Below are 17,375 nucleotides of genomic sequence, written 5' to 3'. Positions count from 1 at the left end.
GGATGTTTGTTTCTTTTTGATGTGCGATTTATAAATGGCACAGGAAAAAACACCCTTTGGGGTGTCGGTGCACGCATTACTGAATGTTATCTGAGCTGACAGCAAAGTGTATAGAGCTGATCAAAGTAGCTCTGCACCTTGTGATTGCTGGGATGACCAATCATAGTGATCAGAAATGTAAAGAGCATTACTGTTACATCTTTGAGTGTTCCCCTTTCTATCGCAACAGAGGGAGGAGAGAAAGTAGTATTATATTAATGAAGATTACATTATGAAAAGGATCAGCAGCAGCAAATTCCATAGTGAGAATTTTTAACTATTTGTGGGATTGCATTGTGCAGAGCAAAATAGTAGGCAACTGACAGACATTTGTATGGTCATTTTAAGAAAACTCTCATGTATATGCTTCCAAGCATAATAAAATCAGTACAATATGGGTCATGGCACAGGTCTGGGTCTGTAAGTACAGTACATACTTTTACTGTGTTTGTAGGCCACCTAACAGCATGTCCACCAGCCTCACTGAGGAAGCAACCATCATTCTTGGTCATTAGGAAGAGGGAATAGGGAAAGAGAGAGGAAAGGAATATAAGGGGGAAGAGGTTTAAAGTGGTTGTAAAGGATGAAGGTGTTTTACCTTCATACATTCTATACACGAAGGGAAAAAAATGTCTGTGTGCAGCAGTCCCCCCTAATACCTATCTGAGCTTCAACGCGATCCAGAGATGTGCACAAGAGCCTCAGCTCTCCGGGGACTCTCACTCTTCATTGGCTGAGACAGCAGCCATCAATCATAGCCAGTGAGCCAATGATGAGAGAGAGGGAGCGGGGCTGAACCACAGCTGTGTGTGAATGGACCCGCAGAGCAGAAGCTTGGGAGCGAGCCTGCTTGGGTGTCCCCATGGCAAGCTGCTTGCTCTGGGGGCACTCGGCAGGAGGGAGGAGCCAGGAGCTCCAGCAGTAACCCAAAAAGAGGAAAATCAGGGCTGCTCTGTGCACAACCACTGCACAGAGCAATTAAGTATAACATGTTTATGTTTTTTTTTCTATTTGCCTTTAGTATCACTTTAACCACCTCAATACAGGACACTCTTACCCCCTTCCCCTACAGGGCACTTTTACCCCCTTCTAACAAGCCAGGACAGTACAAATACCCTCCAAATTACCCCTTTTCGCAAAGTAGACATTCCAAGGTATCCATATTTGGCATATTTGGTAGCAGAGTGGATGGAATTGTTATATGCAAATTCTGCCAATGGAAGGAGAGACACCCAGTCATCCTGTGAGTAAGAAGAGAAACATTGTAAATATTTTTCAAGGGTCTGGTTTGTCCTCTCAGTTTGCCCATTAGTTTGTGAATGATACGCAGAAGAAAAGCAAAATTTGATCTCTAGTGCCTCATACAGAGTTTTCCAGAACTTAGAGGTGAACTGCACTCTTCGATTGGATCCGATATTGCTGGGAATATCATGTAACCTCACAATCTCTTTAATGAAAGCAGAAGCAGTCTCAGCAGCAGGAGTCCCTCTCAGAGGTATGAAATGGGCCATTTTTGACAGACGATCAACCACGACAAAGATGGTGGTGAACCCTTCAGATAGGGGAAGCTCTACAATAAAATCCAGAGAAATCATACTCCATAGTTTTTCAGGTACTGGAAGGGATTGCAATAGGCCCCAGGTTTTGGCTCTATCAGACTTGTTTCAGAGGCATACCGAGCAAGATCTAACGTAATTTTTACAATCTTTCATTAAGTTCAGCCACTAGAAGGACCAAATTTGAGGTCTTGTGGATCACGAAGTGACCCACTAAAGGATGATCATGGCATCTTTTAAGAATGAGAGTCCTGAGTTGTTCCTGTATATAAGTCTGTCCTTTATGCAGATACAGGCTGTCCCTTAGCTGAAGATGCATTTCCAAGGGGGGGGGGGATGATCATCAACCGCTTCCTTTATTTGTGATACAAGGTCTGCTTGCAGGAGTAAAAAGTTTTTAGCTGGCAGGATCGTGTCAGGTTCAGATGGTACTATTGCGTCATGAAACATGCCGTTCTTTGATCCTGGACGGTATGTCAAGTGAAACACAAAGCGAGAGAAGAAAAGTGCCCATCTTGCCTGCCGTGGCCTTAGACGTTTTGCAGTTCTCAAGTATTCCAGATTTTTGTGATCCGTAAAAATGAGGATAGGGTGTGAAGCTCCCTCCAGCAAGTAGCGCCATTCCTCGAGGGCCACCTTGATGGCTAACAGCTCCCTGTCATAGCTCCTTTCAGGGGAGCTTAACTTTCTAGAGAAGAAGGCAACAGGGTGAAGGAGGGACTTGAGTCCTTGTCGTTGAGACAATATAGCTCCAACAACATTTTCAGAAGCGTCTACTTCGAGAACATAAGCTAAAGCAGGATCTGGGTGCCTTAGGATAGGAGCAGAAGTGAATAAGGTCTTTAGTTGTTCAAAAGCTGCTTGAGCCTCAGGAGTCCATTTGAAAGCAACATGTTGCCTGGTTAACTGCGTGACTGGTGCAATGATACCAGAAAAGTTCTTAATGAATTTCCTATAGAAATTAGCAAATCCCACAAAGCATTGTACCGCTTTCCTGTCTCCTGGGACGGGCCACTCTAATACAGAGGTCACTTTTTGAGGATCCATAGCAATGCCAATTGGTGAAATCACAAGTCTGAGGAACTGAATGGTCTGTTTCTCAAATTCGCACTTTTCAGCTTTGGCATAGAGGTGATGTTGGCGTAACCTACCTAGTATCTTCTTCAAACGGTCCTGGTGTCTTTCTATTGAGCTTGAGAAGACTAGGATGTCATCCAAACAGACAATGATAAATAAATCAAGATAGTCCCAGAATATATCATTAACGAAATGTTGGAATGTTGCTGGGGCATTACAAAGGCCAAATGGCATAACCAGGTATTCGAAGTGCCCAAAGCGTGTTCGAAAGGCTGTCTTCCATTCATCCCCTTCACGAATTCTGACTAAATTGTATGCACCTCTCAGATCTAGTTTTGAAAAGACACATGCCCCTTGTACCCTTTGGAAAAATTCAGGAATCAGAAGAGGAGGATAGCGGTTATTTACGGTTATCTTATTTAGATCACGATAGTCCACACATGGTCTATTATTATTATACAGTATTTATATAGCGCCAAAAAGTTTGCTCAGTGCTGTACAATATAGTGGGGGACAGTACATGAGACAATACAGTAACAAAACAATATACGAGAGGTTCGAGGGCCCTGCTCTTTCGAGCTTACAATCTAGGAGGGAGGGGATAGTGGTACAGGAGGAAGTGACTGTGGGGGATGGAGTGGTAGGAGGAGTGGAGGAGATTGGCTGTTAGGTGAGGGTGGGGTAGGCTTCCCTGAAGAGATGGGTTTTCAGGGTGCGCCTAAAGGTCAGGAGGGTAGGTGACAGTCTGATGGATTGGGGTAGTGAGTTCCAGAGGATGGGGGAAGTCCTGGAGAAGTCCTGCAGTCGGGCATGGGAGGAGGAGACAGGGAGCTAGAAAGTAGGAGGTCTTGTGAGGAGCGAAGAGTACGGGTTGGATGGTATTTGGGTATCAGGTCAGTGAGGTAGTTTGGGGCAGTGTTATGAATGGCTTTGTACGTCAGTATAGTTTATTAAGAAGGAGGGGGTGGTCAACTGTGTCGAAGGCCACGGAGAGGTCGAGGAGTAGGAGTACTGAGTAGTGGCCATTAGCTTTGGCTGTTAGCAGGTCATTCGTGATTTTGAGTAGGGTGGTTTTGGTGGAGTGAGGGGGACAGAAGCAAGACTGTAGTGGATCGAGGAGGTTGTTGTCATTGAGGTGGGAGCTTAGGCGATTGTAGCCTAAGCGCTTGAGGAGTTTGGGTGAAAATGGCAGCAGGGAGATGGGTCAAGGGTTGCTCAGGTCGGTGGGGTCCAGGGAGGGTTTTTTGAGTATGGGAGTGATGTGCACATGCTTTAGGGGGGAGGGGAATGCGCCAGTAGAGAGGGAGAGATTAAGAGTATGATCTTTTTTTTCAACAAAGAAGATGCCAGCTCCTGCAGGTGATGTAGAGGGCCAAATAAACCCTTTTTCCAGGCTTTCATCTATGTAATTCCGGAGAACCTCTAGTTCCAATTCGGAGAGAGGGTAAATTCGCCCAAAAGGGATCTAAGCACCGGGCAGGAGTTCAATAGGACAATCGTAGGGCCAGTGCGGGGGAAGAGCATTGGCAATCTTTTTGTTGAATACATCCAAGTAATCATGGTAAGTGGCAGGGACAAGTTTCATCATCTCTGAATCAGGATGGATACTAAGAAGAGGAGTCACCATGGAACCTTTGGAATGCAATGAGTCTGATAGTATTCGGAAGAAAAGAGGATTTCCCCAGAGAGCCAGTTGATGGATGGATTGTGTGCCCTTAGCCAGGGCATGCCGAGGATGAGCGGAAACACTGGTGAGGTTATGACATCGAGACGTAGAAGTTCCTGATGTCCTGAGGATGAGTGGCAGAAGATTGGCATAGTCTCTTGCGTCACTGGGCCAGAACTGATACCAGGGCCATCAGTCAGATGGAGTGAAAATCTTTGTTTCTTGGTACAGGGAGGGATATTGTATTGATTATCAAAGGTAGAATCCATGAAACTGCTACAGGCACCAGAGTCTATAATTGCTAGAACAGTAAAAGTTCTTTCAGCAAGTTGCAAGTGAAGAAGGAGGGAGAGGTGCGTTTGACTCGTTCCTTGTGGGTGCATCATATGGAACCAGCTAGGAGAGGGCTTAGGAGGTCTCACTGGACATATCAGTACATAGTGACCCGCATCACCACAGTAGAGGTAGAGATTGGAGTTTTGTCGTCGAAGATGTTCAGCAGAGGATAAAAGGTGGTCTTCAAAAGCTTCTACGAGGAGAATTACGAAGTCCCCTTTTTCTGGAGAGTATGTCTGATGTGACAGCAGTGGGTGAAGGGACAGGAGTCTCTATTTCAGAGCAGATCAAGACACCCCTGCTAGTTATTTCACCCTGCCTTTCCTGGAGCCATTGGTCGATTTGAATGGCTAGGCTTATCGGGTCCTCTAGCATGGTTGGTACCACTACTCGGGCAAGCTCGTCTTTCAAGGTGTTGGAGAGACCAAGGCGAAACTGATGGCAGAGAGCAGACTCTTTCCATTGAGTGTCAGAACTCCATATACGGATCAGCGTAAAGTTGTGACATGGCTGAGAAAAAAAGAGTCCGTAAAAGTCAGAGCCGGATCATGTAGCCCACGAAGGTGGTGTGCCCAGGATTGGGGTTCATTCTGAAGGAGTGAAATGATGAATTCCACTTTGGTGTTTTGTGATGCAAAAGTTCTTGGTAGCAGAGAAAAATATAGCTCCCAGGAATTACGAAAGGTTCGAAACTTCCTGCGGTCTCCCGTAAAATATTCAGGTATTGGCACCCGGGGTTCAGGTAGAGGAAAAGTTCCATAAATCATGCTGAGCTCTGTCTGAGTAGTTAGTTTTGCTCAAAAGTTTGCATACCCTGGCAGAAATTGTGAAATTTTGGCATTGATATTGAAAATATGACTGATCATTAACATATGACATCACATGATACAAAAAGGCCTAGTTAGGCATGTCAAGGTGTTGTCAGGCATATTGTAACTGGGCTTTTTTGTAGCATTGGTGCAGTAAAAGCTTCTTTCTGGCACCTCGACCAAACAGCTCATTTTTATTCAAGTATCACCGTATTGTACTCCTTCAAAACAACCACACCCCATCTTTTTCCAGAGCAGCCTGTATTTCTTTTGAGGTTGCCTGTGGGTTTTTCTTTGAATCCCAGACAATTATTCTGTCAGTTATGGCTGCAATCTTTCTTGGTCTATCTGACCTTGGCTTGGTATCAAGAGATCCCCGAACTTTCCACTTCTTAACAAATGATTTAACAGTACCGATTGGCATATTCAAGGCTTTGGACATCTTTTTATGTCCTTTTCCATCTTCATAAAGTTCCATTACCTTGTTACGCAGGACTTTTGACAGTTCTTTTCTGAGCCCTATGGCTCAGTAGCTAGCCTAGTCGGTGCTTCCACGTAAGAGCTAACAAACTCATTGACTATTTATACACTGACTCTAATTGCAATTTAAAAAGCCACAGATGTGGGACATTAACCTCTAATTGGCATTTTAACCTGTGTGTGTAACCTTGTATGTCTGTACCAAGGCCAAACTTACCAGGGTATGTAAACTTTTGATCATGGGCATTTGGGTGATTTCTGTTATCATTATGATATAAGAACGAGCCAAACAACTATTTGATAATAAATGGCTTCATATGATCATCATCCTTCAATAAAAGAGCATTTTGTGGCATGATCAGTCATATTTTCAATATCAATGCCAACATTTCACAATTTCTGTCAGGGTATGCAAACTTTTGAGCACAACTGTATATCTGAGACTGCAGAGCGACCCATGGTTGCTGAAACATCTGGCTTGGCTGGTAGTTGGTTCTCCATGTGATCAAGGTTTTTTTTGAAAACTCTGCACCATGCAAGACAAGGAAGAGATTTATTGGCAAATGTCCCCCAATGCAGAGGTCTCCCTTTCAGACTCCATCACTGGCTGACTGGTACTGTCACGTACCTGATTGGAGACTGAAATGACGAGGTCGGCCTCACTTTTGTCACTAGCCCTGACCCCACTGGAAGTGGAACAGTGGGTGTCTAGGGACTAGGGGGACAAGAGTGCCAGCAGATGTTGTTTGCAGCACTTGTAGCTGGAGTCCTTAAAAGACTGATGGACCACCGATTCAGGAACAGTAGCGATATGCAGAGCTGGTATGGTAGATCGCCAGGCGTGTACCAGAGCAAGGCAGGAAGCTGGGATCGGAGACAGGAGCAATATCATAGGAATAGCCAGGGTCATCAACGGGGGGACAGCGAGGTACCAAATCATAAGCAAGCCAAAGTCAGGAGCAGAGCCGAGGTCAGGAACAATTATCAAGCAGGAGAGTAATCAAGAGTCAGGTCAGGAACAAGCCAGGTCAGCAACAAGGGAATCACACAGGAACAAGCAAGAAATGGGCAACAGCTGAAGACCAGTCAGCACTCAGCACAGGCACCTTTTAAATAGTCCGTCTGGTGCCAATCTTCACCGCGCGTGTGCAAGTCTCTGCATCAGAAACGTTGGTTGTGCTGTAGCTCTCCCTCTCCAGACACTAGGGGGCAAGGCCTGCTTGCCTGGCTCCAGCGAGGATGAATGTTTCTGGGAATGGCCACTGGCAATGTTCCCCCTGAGGGACCCAGCTTGCGCTGTCAAACTTCATGTACACCTGAAGACCTTGGCTGTGGCCATAAAAAAGGGGAATCCCTCCCTGCCTTCAGAGAGTGGGTTGCTGACCATTTGGTGAGAATTGCAGCAGGAAAAGCTGTTGAACCTGAAAGCAGATTATAAGAAAAAGAAGGTTTTGCATGATAAAGCAAGGAGCAGCAAGCGCCAGAGTCTGAAGCCAGGGCTGACAGTTTTGGAGGACACCATCAAGAAGCAGCAGAGTTTGGTGAAAGCACCGAAGAAAAAGAGCCAAGCATTCAAGGAGAAATTCCAGAATGAGAAAGGTTCAAGAAAATGAAGACACCAGTCATGGCAAAGCTTCTGCATCGGCGGTGGCAGTATGGGCAGAGAGCGAGGAGGGGGTCCTGGATGCTGCCCCTATTATCCCATCCATCTCTTCACCAGAGGAAATGGCGGCCTCTGCCTCACTCCATTCCTGGCAAGCTGGAGAAACAGCACAGGAGGTAGAAGAAAATGGCAGAGGGCTGCTGAACATTATTACAGAGATGGAGTCTCCATTAAGTGGAAGAATCTTCTGATTTTCAGAGGATTCTGCTGATGAGGATGATGGCGAGGACTTTGTACATGGTCCTGTAAAGGAAAAACCTATAGAAAAGCCATGCTTTATTAAAACTGTTAGTATAGACTCCAGTATGGAGAGCAATTTACAACAGAGTTTTGGAGGGAAATCCTCCTGTGTCTGCACAGAGCTCTGCAGGGAAGATGGCTGCCGTGCCTGCAGGACTGCAGTCTGCTGAGATTGCGAATTCGGTGACTGTGGACTGTGCTGGGGGGGAAGGCTGAACAATCCCTGCTGATGGCTGCAAGTGCAGCAGAAAATGGTGGGAAGAAAAATGTCAGCTGCACTGTGAAAGGTGTTGCTGAAACCCAGGGGAGAGTGACCAGGAGTGGAAGGCTTTTGCCTAAGAAGAGTATGTTGGGGGAGGGGGAGACAGGAGCATCTGGTGTGAGTGGGTCTGCTAGGAGCAGTAGTTCCACAAGTGAAAGAAAAAATGTTAATGATAAAACTGCTTGCAATGCTGGAAAGGGGAATGCATGTGTGCTGGTAGATGGAGTGACTGTTACTGCTGTCTCTGATGGTAATTTGCAGAGTTAGGGTTGTGTGGCTCCTGCAACCAATGGGCAAGGTGCAGCTTTAAGGTCTGGTACATCTCATGTTGCAAGTAAAACCTATGCTGGGGCTCTGGCTGGGAGAAGGGGGTCACATAAGGCTGTCAGCTCAGGAGGGAGGTCTGCTGCAAGTCTGCCATCTGCACCCGTCTTTCAGGCAGCGGAATGTGGTGCAGCTCAGGTGGGAGGGTGGGGGTGCTCCCCCTGTCAGGAGGTTGGTTGGGGACAAGATTTTGGCAATGAATTTTAAGGCTGATGATATCTTTGCTTTGATCAGTCCGGTGGGCTCCTCTAAGTATGACCTGTCCTTCATGCACCCCGAATCTCTCAATATTTTCTGGGAGAAGTATGAACATGTGTATGGGGGTCTGCCGAAGTGGAAGGGACTAGTCCCAAAACATGTTTCACGCCAACCTCTTGTTAAGAATGTCACCATCCTAGTAAGGAATGAATCGATCCCATCTGCTGACTTGGCTGTCTGGCTGAGGAGATTTGGGGAGCTACTGACCTCTCTGAAGAAGACTGTGGATAAGAGGGGGATAAGGACCGGTGGGTGGTCGGTGCAGATGAGGCTGTATGTGTGTAGGAATGTGGTTCAGCATCTGCCCTCCTCAGCCTTCATTGGGAAGGATAGGATTGTCGTGTTCTACCCTGGACAGCCCAAGGTCTGTAATAAGTGTGGTTTTCAGGGTCATTTTGCCTCCTCTTATACAGAGATGAAGTGCTCTCAGGTGTCAGGGCCTGAGGCATTTGGCTATGGATTGCAATATCATCAGGTGCAATCCTTGTGACAAGGTTGGCCATTCATACAGCAGGTACCCTGAGGCCATGCATAACCAGTCAGCTTTGGTGGAAGAGTTTTGTCATCTGCAATTAGAGGAGACAGAGGAGAGGGGGCTGTGCCAGGGGCCCCCAATGTCTCTGTCCCTGTTCTCTTAGTGGTTTCAGTGTCTGATGATCCATCCAGTGTGTCATCTACTTTCATTGTGCCCGAGTCAGTGTAAGTGGATGTTGTGTCTGATCCTGTGCCAGTTGCCCCAGAGGTAGCGGAGGCTGTGAACGGAGCTGGACCAGTGTGTATAGGTGCACCGACTCCTGCTCTCCCGGGCATCTGAGGATTGGAGGGCGTGAGGCGCTGGGGGGTAGAGTAGATGATGGTGGGGGTGCAGGGGTGAAGTTTGAGGGGACCGCTGTGGTGAGTGGCAAGAGTGGGGTGGATGATGTTGTGGGTGATGGTGGAATGGAAGGGGAGGGAGCTTTGCAGTCTGGGTTGTCAAATGATATGGAGTGGTTGGAGGCAAAGTCTGGGAAGAAGAAGAGAAAGAAGAATATGCCTGTACCTGAACCTGGGAGGGAGGAGGTGTCTAACACATTTGATGTATTATTTGAGGTGGAGGGTGAGGGTTCTTCTGGTGATGAGTCCATGGTTCATGGAGGAGGAATCACAGAGGACACTGAAGCGTGCAGGGTCTCCAAGTAGGGAGGGGGGTAAGCAAGCTAACATACGTGTACCCCAATCATCCTGATAGTGGTTCCTACTCCTTTGAAGGTGGCAACCATTAATGTCGCCAGTATAAAATCAGTAAGTGCTCGTAACATGGCCTTATTTTTGCTCAGCAGGTTTGATGCTGATTTTTTCTTTTTGCAAGAGACCAGGTTGTCCAGTTTTGCAGATATTCATATGGGGAAGGAGTGGAGCCACGGCCCCTCCTTCTGGTCTCTTGCGACCAAGCCTTTCACTGGAGTTGCGGTATTTTTTTATAGCATGATAAACTGTCAGCGGATTACTGAGGTAGAAATGGGGAGATGCATGGTCTTAGACGTCTCCATGGGGGGGGCAGGACCTGCGCCAAATTAACATCTATGGACCCAAGACAAAATGGGACATGAAAAGGACTCTTCATGAAGATCAAGCCTTTTCTTTTTACAGTCCAGCAAGTTGTCTTCGGTGGTGATTTTAACACCGTCACTAGGACTAAGGACAGGAAAGGTACAGGAGTCAGGCTGGACTGTGACGGCTTTTTTTTTTTAAACAAAATAGCTAGAGAGGCAGGTCTGATTGATGTGCACATTCATTGCTGCACAGACGACACGGGATTCACTTTTCAGGGAGGTGCTAGTCAGAGTAGAATAGTTTTTAAAAGGGGAACTCAGACTTCTCAACACCAGTGTGTCAGATGTGGAGTTTTCCAATCACTATATTCTGTCTGTGACTCTGAATAGCCCCAATATACCACCCAGGGGGAGGGGTTCCTGGAAGCTGAATTTGACACTCCTGGAGGATGAGAAGGTGAGTCAATCCTTTGAGGATTTTTTTCAGCCACAGGTATCAATCATGGACTTTTGCAGAAGTAAGTAAGAGTGGTGGGAGGTTACAAAACGAAGGATCACTGGGTTTTTCAAGGCCATAGGAAGAAATAAACAGCTTGACAAGTATGTCACCTACCAGTGTTTGCTTGATAGGCTTGTCTCGAATAATGGATATCTGGGGCCAATCACTAAGGTTAACCACTTGCTCAGGAAGTGTCAATATGACCGACATGCCTCTTTGGTTCTGGAAAGGGATTATGGGAATTATCACTCGCCCGACCCTTACCAGAATTGCAAACAAGGTAGAGCAGTTAAGTCAGGTATAGACCTGGTTTACAGTACGGGTTCCCTGACAAAGTCCAAGGTGGGGATCCTGGAAACCTCCAGGTCATATTATGCTGACCTCCTGGGTAGGAGGGACCTCGATTGAGCAAGCATGTCTGGTTTTCTGGACTCTACTCCAGGACTGGGAAATGGCAGTTCTCCTGTGAGTTTGACAGAGGAAATCACAGTAGATGAGGTGGTTAAAGCTATTGATAAGCTTGCCAATAAGAAGTCGCCTGGGCCAGATGGTTTGACAGCCGAGTTTTATAAGCACTTTAAGGTTATTCTGGCCTCATATTTGGTGGAGGTTTTTAATGGCTGTCTGAGAGAGGTTTCGCATTCTCCCTCCATGCGACAATCTGCAGTGATTCTTCTGTCAAAGAGTAAAGATTATTCAAAAATTGAGAATTGGTGGCCCATTAGCCTTCTCAATCTTGACAGGAAGATACTGGCAAAGATAATTTTCTGGCATTTATTGTCTGTTGCAGGCAATTTACTTTCTCGCCATCAGCAATGTTTGGTTCAGGGTGGAAGCACTTTTTCAGCAGTGTTAGTTGTCTGGGCGGACGTGGAAAGGTGCTAAAGCTTTTGAGCGGGTCAATCATGAGTACCTATGGCTGCTTCTTGGCAAGTGTGGCCTGGAGGGGGGCTTTATCTATAGGCTGAAGATTTTTTACAAGGGGGCTCAAAGCTTCATGCTTGTAAAAGATTAGATTGGACGGCCCTTTGAGCTTGGCTCAGGTGTGCGTCAGGGGTTTCATTTGAGTCCTCTGCTATACGCATTCACAATTGATTCCTTCATTCGGAGGTTAGAGAGCAGACCGTTGTGTGGAGTTCCTTTGGGCATTCCTGGGGAGCCTCCTTTGAGGGTCGTGGCCTATGCTGATTACATGTCTGTTTTCATCTCTGGGACGCAGGAGGCGGAAGAGGTGATCTCAGTGATGGAACAGTATGCTGAGGCATCTGGCTCAAAGACCAATCAGGATAAGAGTGAGGTTTTCTGGATGGGAGAGGAAGGCAAACGCTTTATTCTTTCGGACACCTTCCCAGAGCCACAGCAGGAAATTAAAGTTTTAGACATCGAATTTGGTCTTACGGCCTTGCAAATTGGGTAAGCAGGCTACAACATGCCAATACCAAGGTTGCTAACTGGAAGGATTGGAAACTATCTTACAGGGAAAGGATTAACCTGATTAAAATTTACCTGATCCCAATATTTTTGTGTGTTAGGTTTGTCTGTGTTTTGCCAGTCTTTCTCTATGCAAAAATCTACAGTTGTTTCTTCCAGCTGTTATGGGGAACAGACAACCTAATTAAGAGGTCTGTAACCTACCTTCCCAGGCGGATGGGTGACCTAGGTATGGTCAACCCAGTGGTTTTCTTTTCTCAGATGTTTTTGAAACATAATTTTGGTAGCATGCTGGCAGAGGAACCGCCTGGGTGGGTTGGTATTTTTCAGTCCTGGTTTAGGCCTTTTCTACGGAGCTGGCAGAATGGTGGTCCAGAGGGTCCAATATGGTAAGCTCCCGACTTATGTTGCCCTGTGTCTGAAAATGCTTTGGTAATGGTGAGTGACAGTGGAGGAAATTAAATCTCTTAGTAGGAAGACCCTGGAGAGGAGAGTTGTTGAATATGCCTTTAGCGAGCCACTGGCCTTGAGGGATTGCCCAGGCCCTGTTATGAGGGAGGGTCTGCATTTGATTAAACTGGAGAGAATCCCTTTAGCGTTTCGGGCTTTGAATAAAAAAGGGGATGACAGGCGCATAGAATATGCACTCCGCATAGTCTCTAGGCTGAGTAATGTGTCAGAAGCTGGCGGGGGGACAAACGGTCTGGAGACACCCGGAGAGCTGTGGTAGAGTAAAGCAATGACTCTGGAGAGGACAAGAAGAGAAAAAAAGTGCCTCTTGAGTGTAGACTGTAAAAAGTATTTAATGGTGAACATAATTAAAACCACTCACATGTAGATGGTAAAAAGTAGGCTCATAAGGGGTTAACAATGCACAACGCATCTTAGTAATCTGGACCAGAGAACAGGAATGCCAGCTGGACAGCAGGGAGTGCTGAAGAGGTGTCAGAGTGGAGCCTGTAGTGCAAACCTGGTAAGTCTGTGTGAACTCTGGCTGGACAGCAGGGAGAGCTGGAACAATGCGAGATGGAGCCTGAGCCTGGAGGTGAAAGCCTGGCAAGTCCCTGTACACTCTGAAGCAGTGGCGGTGGTGTGTGATGTCATAGGCATGCGACACGTTTCTGAGAATGTACAGGATCTGAGGAGCGGCACGCTCTTTTCTCAAGCATAGAGAAAACACTGAGAAGGAAGGAGCCTTATATGGAGCAGGGAGACGTGAAATGAAGCAGGAAAATGTGGTTAACAATTTAAAGAGGAAGGAAGGACCGGTAAGGTGTTAGCAGGAAAATTGCAAAGGGAAGGAAATAAAAAGGAGAAATAAAAAATATAAAGTATAAAATATTACACTCTGCTAAACGCTGGGGCTTTTTTTTTCCCACTGGGTGTTAAGGAGAGGATCGGGAAGCCAGCTTCCCTCTCCTTACCAACGGTTGAGTCAGCAGCTGTCAGCGGGGTTCCCCTCTGACAACTGAATGTAAAAGAAAAACCACTGACAGCAATAAAAAAATAAATAAATAAATAAACGTCATGGGGTCCCCCCCAATCCATATAAGGCCCTTTGGATCTGGAAGGGATTTTAAGGGGAATCCCATGCAAAAAGTAAATCAGACCCTCTTCTGAGCAAGCAGCCTGGCAGGTCAGGAAAGGCAGGGGGGAAGATGGACGATCACCCCCCCCCCCGAACCATATCAGGCCACATACCCTCAACATGGGGGGGGTGCTGGGGGGAGGGTCTCCCCCAAAGCACCTTGTGCCCATGTTGAAGAGGACGAGGGCCTCTTCCTCACAACCCTGGCCAGTTGTTGTGGGGGTCTCTGGGCAGGGGGCTTATCAGAATCTGGAAGCCCCCTTTAAAAGGGCACCCAGAACCCACCCCTCCATGTGAATGGTTCCCCTACCCATTCACCCAAAAAGTGTAAAAAGTAAATAAAAACACCACACAAATCTTTGACAAGTCCTTTATTAAAAATCAAAAATATAAAAAAAAATATGTCCCCCAGTGCAGATCCATCGTCAATCATGCCACCGCCGCTGTATTCTTTGGACACAGCTGATCACATGACATGGTAAAAGGCCAATCACAGGGGCCTTATACCATGTGATCATCTGTGTCCAATTACAGCTTACCACTATGTAAATACAGTTGCCAGTTATCGGCAGTACTTTCCTTACACTTTCACATCCTAAGGAAAGTGATAACTGGCAACTGTCAAAGCATTCATCTGAACAGATAATCAGTGCCCTGATTATCAGTACTGCCCAACAGTGCTGCCCATAAGTGCCCAACAGTGCTTCTTAGCAGTGAGGTCCATCAGTGCCTAACAGTGCTGCCAATCTGTGTCCATCAGTGCCCTTTAGTGCTACCCATTAGTGCCCATCAATGCTGCCTATCAGTGCCGCATTTCAGTGCCTCCTCATCAATGCCCACCAGTGCCGCCTCACCTGTGCCTATCAGTGCTGCATATCACTGTCCATTAGGGCTGCCTATCAGTGCAGCCTCATCAACGCACATCAATGAAAGAGAAAAATTAGCTGTTTGCAAAATGTTATAATAGAAACAAAGAAAACCTTTTTTTTTTAAATGTTGCTGTTTATTTCGTATATAATGCAAAAAATAAAAAACACCCAGTGGTGATTAAATACCACCAAATGAAATCCCTATTTCTGTGAAAAAATGCTAAAAATTTCATATGGGTACATTGACCCTGCAATTGTCATTCAAAGTGTGACAGCACTGAAAGCTGAAAATTGGCCTGGGCAGAAAGGGGGTAAAAGTGCCCAGAAGGCAAGTGGTTAAAAAGCCGTTTAGAAATGTAAATTGGAGCACTGGAAAGAATATAAAGAAATTTCGTCAGGTAAATAATTTTAAACAAGTTTATCCTGCCCAACAATGTTAAAGGAAGCTCTCTCCACTTCTGAGCTCTTATAACAGGCCCCAAAGACAATTATCAAAAAAGGAGGTTAGTGGGAGCTGAAAGAATCATTCTGTTTAGCTGGTCCTTTTGGCTGTCCACAGTTTAAGAAGTGGATCTGTAGGTCTTTGAGAATTCCAAGAGGGAGTGTAACTGGAAGGATTTGTAACAGATACAGCAAATATGGGAGAGCATTCATCTTTAACCTCTTCACGCCGGCCTAGACGCCGAGCGGCAGCACATTTGTTTGCAATTAACAAAAAACATATGTGCCGAGACTGCGCACCCTGCGCGCTCCCAGCACACATGTCCAGTACTCACGGAAAGGTCCCGATCTGCTCTTTCGATCGGGACCTTTCCCGATCATGTGACCGAGTGATGACGCGTCACTGCGGTCACATGATCCCTAAACCCTGCCCTGCCCGTCCCACCTCCTGGCTTCTGAAACTCTTAAAAGGTCGGGAGGCGCCGGCGGGAAGGGGTTAAGACACTGCTGTGTCTAAACCAGGTGAACAACTCTCTGTTCCACTATTTAAGATATTTTATAGTCTGGCTAGTTGAATCCAAAAACTCATTTAAGGTTTGCCTCTCTATGTGACCTGTATATTAAATCCTTTACTCCCTTATTTCGCAGATTATACCTCACCTTTATCCTCCTACTGTATAAGGCCTACAGTGGATATAGAGTCTACACACCCGTTAAAATATCAGGTTTCTGTGATGTAAAAAAATGAGACAAAGATAAATAATTTCAGAACTTTTTCCACCTTTAACGTAACCTATAAACTGTACAACTCAGTTGAACAACAAACTGAATTTTTTTGGGTGGAGGGAAGTAAAAAGGAAAAACTAAAATAATATGGTTGCATAAGTGTGCACACCCTTAAACAAATACTTTGTTGAAGCACCTTTTGATTTTATTACAGCAATCAGTCTTTTTGGTTATGAGTATCAGCAGGGCACATCTTGACTTGGCAATATTTGGCCACTCTTCCTTGCAAAAACACTCCAAATCTGTCAGATTGCAAGGGCATCTCCTATGCCCAGCCCTCTTCAGATCACCCCACAGATTTTCGATCGGATTCAGGTCTGGGCCATTTCAAAACTTTCATCTTCTTCTGGTGAAGCCATTTCTTTCTTGATTTGGATGTATGCTTTGGGTCGTTGTCATGCTGAAAGATGAAGTTTCTCATGTTCAGCTTTCTAGCAGAAGCCTGAAGGATTTGTGCCAATATTGACTGGTATTTGGAACTGTTCATAAGTACCTTGACTAAGTCCCTAGTTCCAGCTGAAGAAAAACAGCCCCAAAGCATGACGCTGCCACCACCATGCTTCACTGTGGGTATGGTGTTCTTTTGGTGATGTGCAGTGTTGTTTTTGTGCCAAACATTTCTTTTGGAATTATGGCCAAAAAGTTCAACCTTGGTTTTATCAGACCATAACACATTTTCCCACATGTTTTTGGGAGGCTTCAGATGTGTTTTTGCAAAATTTAGCCAGGCTTGGATGTTTTTCTTTGCAAAAAAAGGCTTCCGACTGGCCACTCTACCCCATAGCCCAGACACATGAAGAATATGGGAGATTGTTGTCACATGTACCACACAGCCAGTATTTGCCAGATATTCCTGCAGCTCTTTTAATGTTGCTGTAGGACGTTTGGCTGCCTCCCAGACCAGTTGTCTTCTCGTCTTTTCATCAAATTTGGAGGGACGTCCAGTTCTTGGTAATGTCACTGTTGAGCCATATTCTGATGACTGTCTTCACTGTGTTCCATGGTTTATCTAATGCCTTGGAAATTCCTTTGTACCCTTCTCCTGATTGATACCTTTTAACAATGAGATCTCTCTGATGCTTTGGAAGCTCTCTGCAGACCATGGCTTTGCTGTAGGATGCAACTAAGAAAAGGTATGTTAAAAGGTATGTTTTGTGTTTTGCTATGCCAGAAAACCATTGGATCCACAGTGGGGACAACCGACTTTTTCATAAATGCCTCCTCAAACAGATGTTGGTCTGTAAATCATTTTGAAGGTGTAAAAGGTTTATCAGGAGGTCACCATACACAACAGGTTCAAGTAAGGAAAATGATGTAAATGTTTTGAAAAACACGGGGCCTTTCAGGGATCTCAGACTACCGACAATGCTACTAGAAGCTATGGAAGGTTACTTTAATTTTAAGGTGTCATGTTCCACATCAAAAAGAATCTATATGGTATCTTTAAGTCTGGGCGTTATGGCAGCTGGCTGCAGCTCCTCAGAAACAAGTCTGTCTATCAAAGATTTATGAGACAGCG

The sequence above is a fragment of the Staurois parvus genome, unplaced genomic scaffold (genome assembly GCF_062004578.1).
Source record: "Staurois parvus isolate SC_StPar_1 unplaced genomic scaffold, SC_StPar_1.0 ptg001200l, whole genome shotgun sequence".
Taxonomy (NCBI): domain Eukaryota; kingdom Metazoa; phylum Chordata; class Amphibia; order Anura; family Ranidae; genus Staurois; species Staurois parvus.
The sequence above is the reverse complement of the archived record's forward strand: the minus strand, read 5'-3'. Positions refer to the sequence as shown.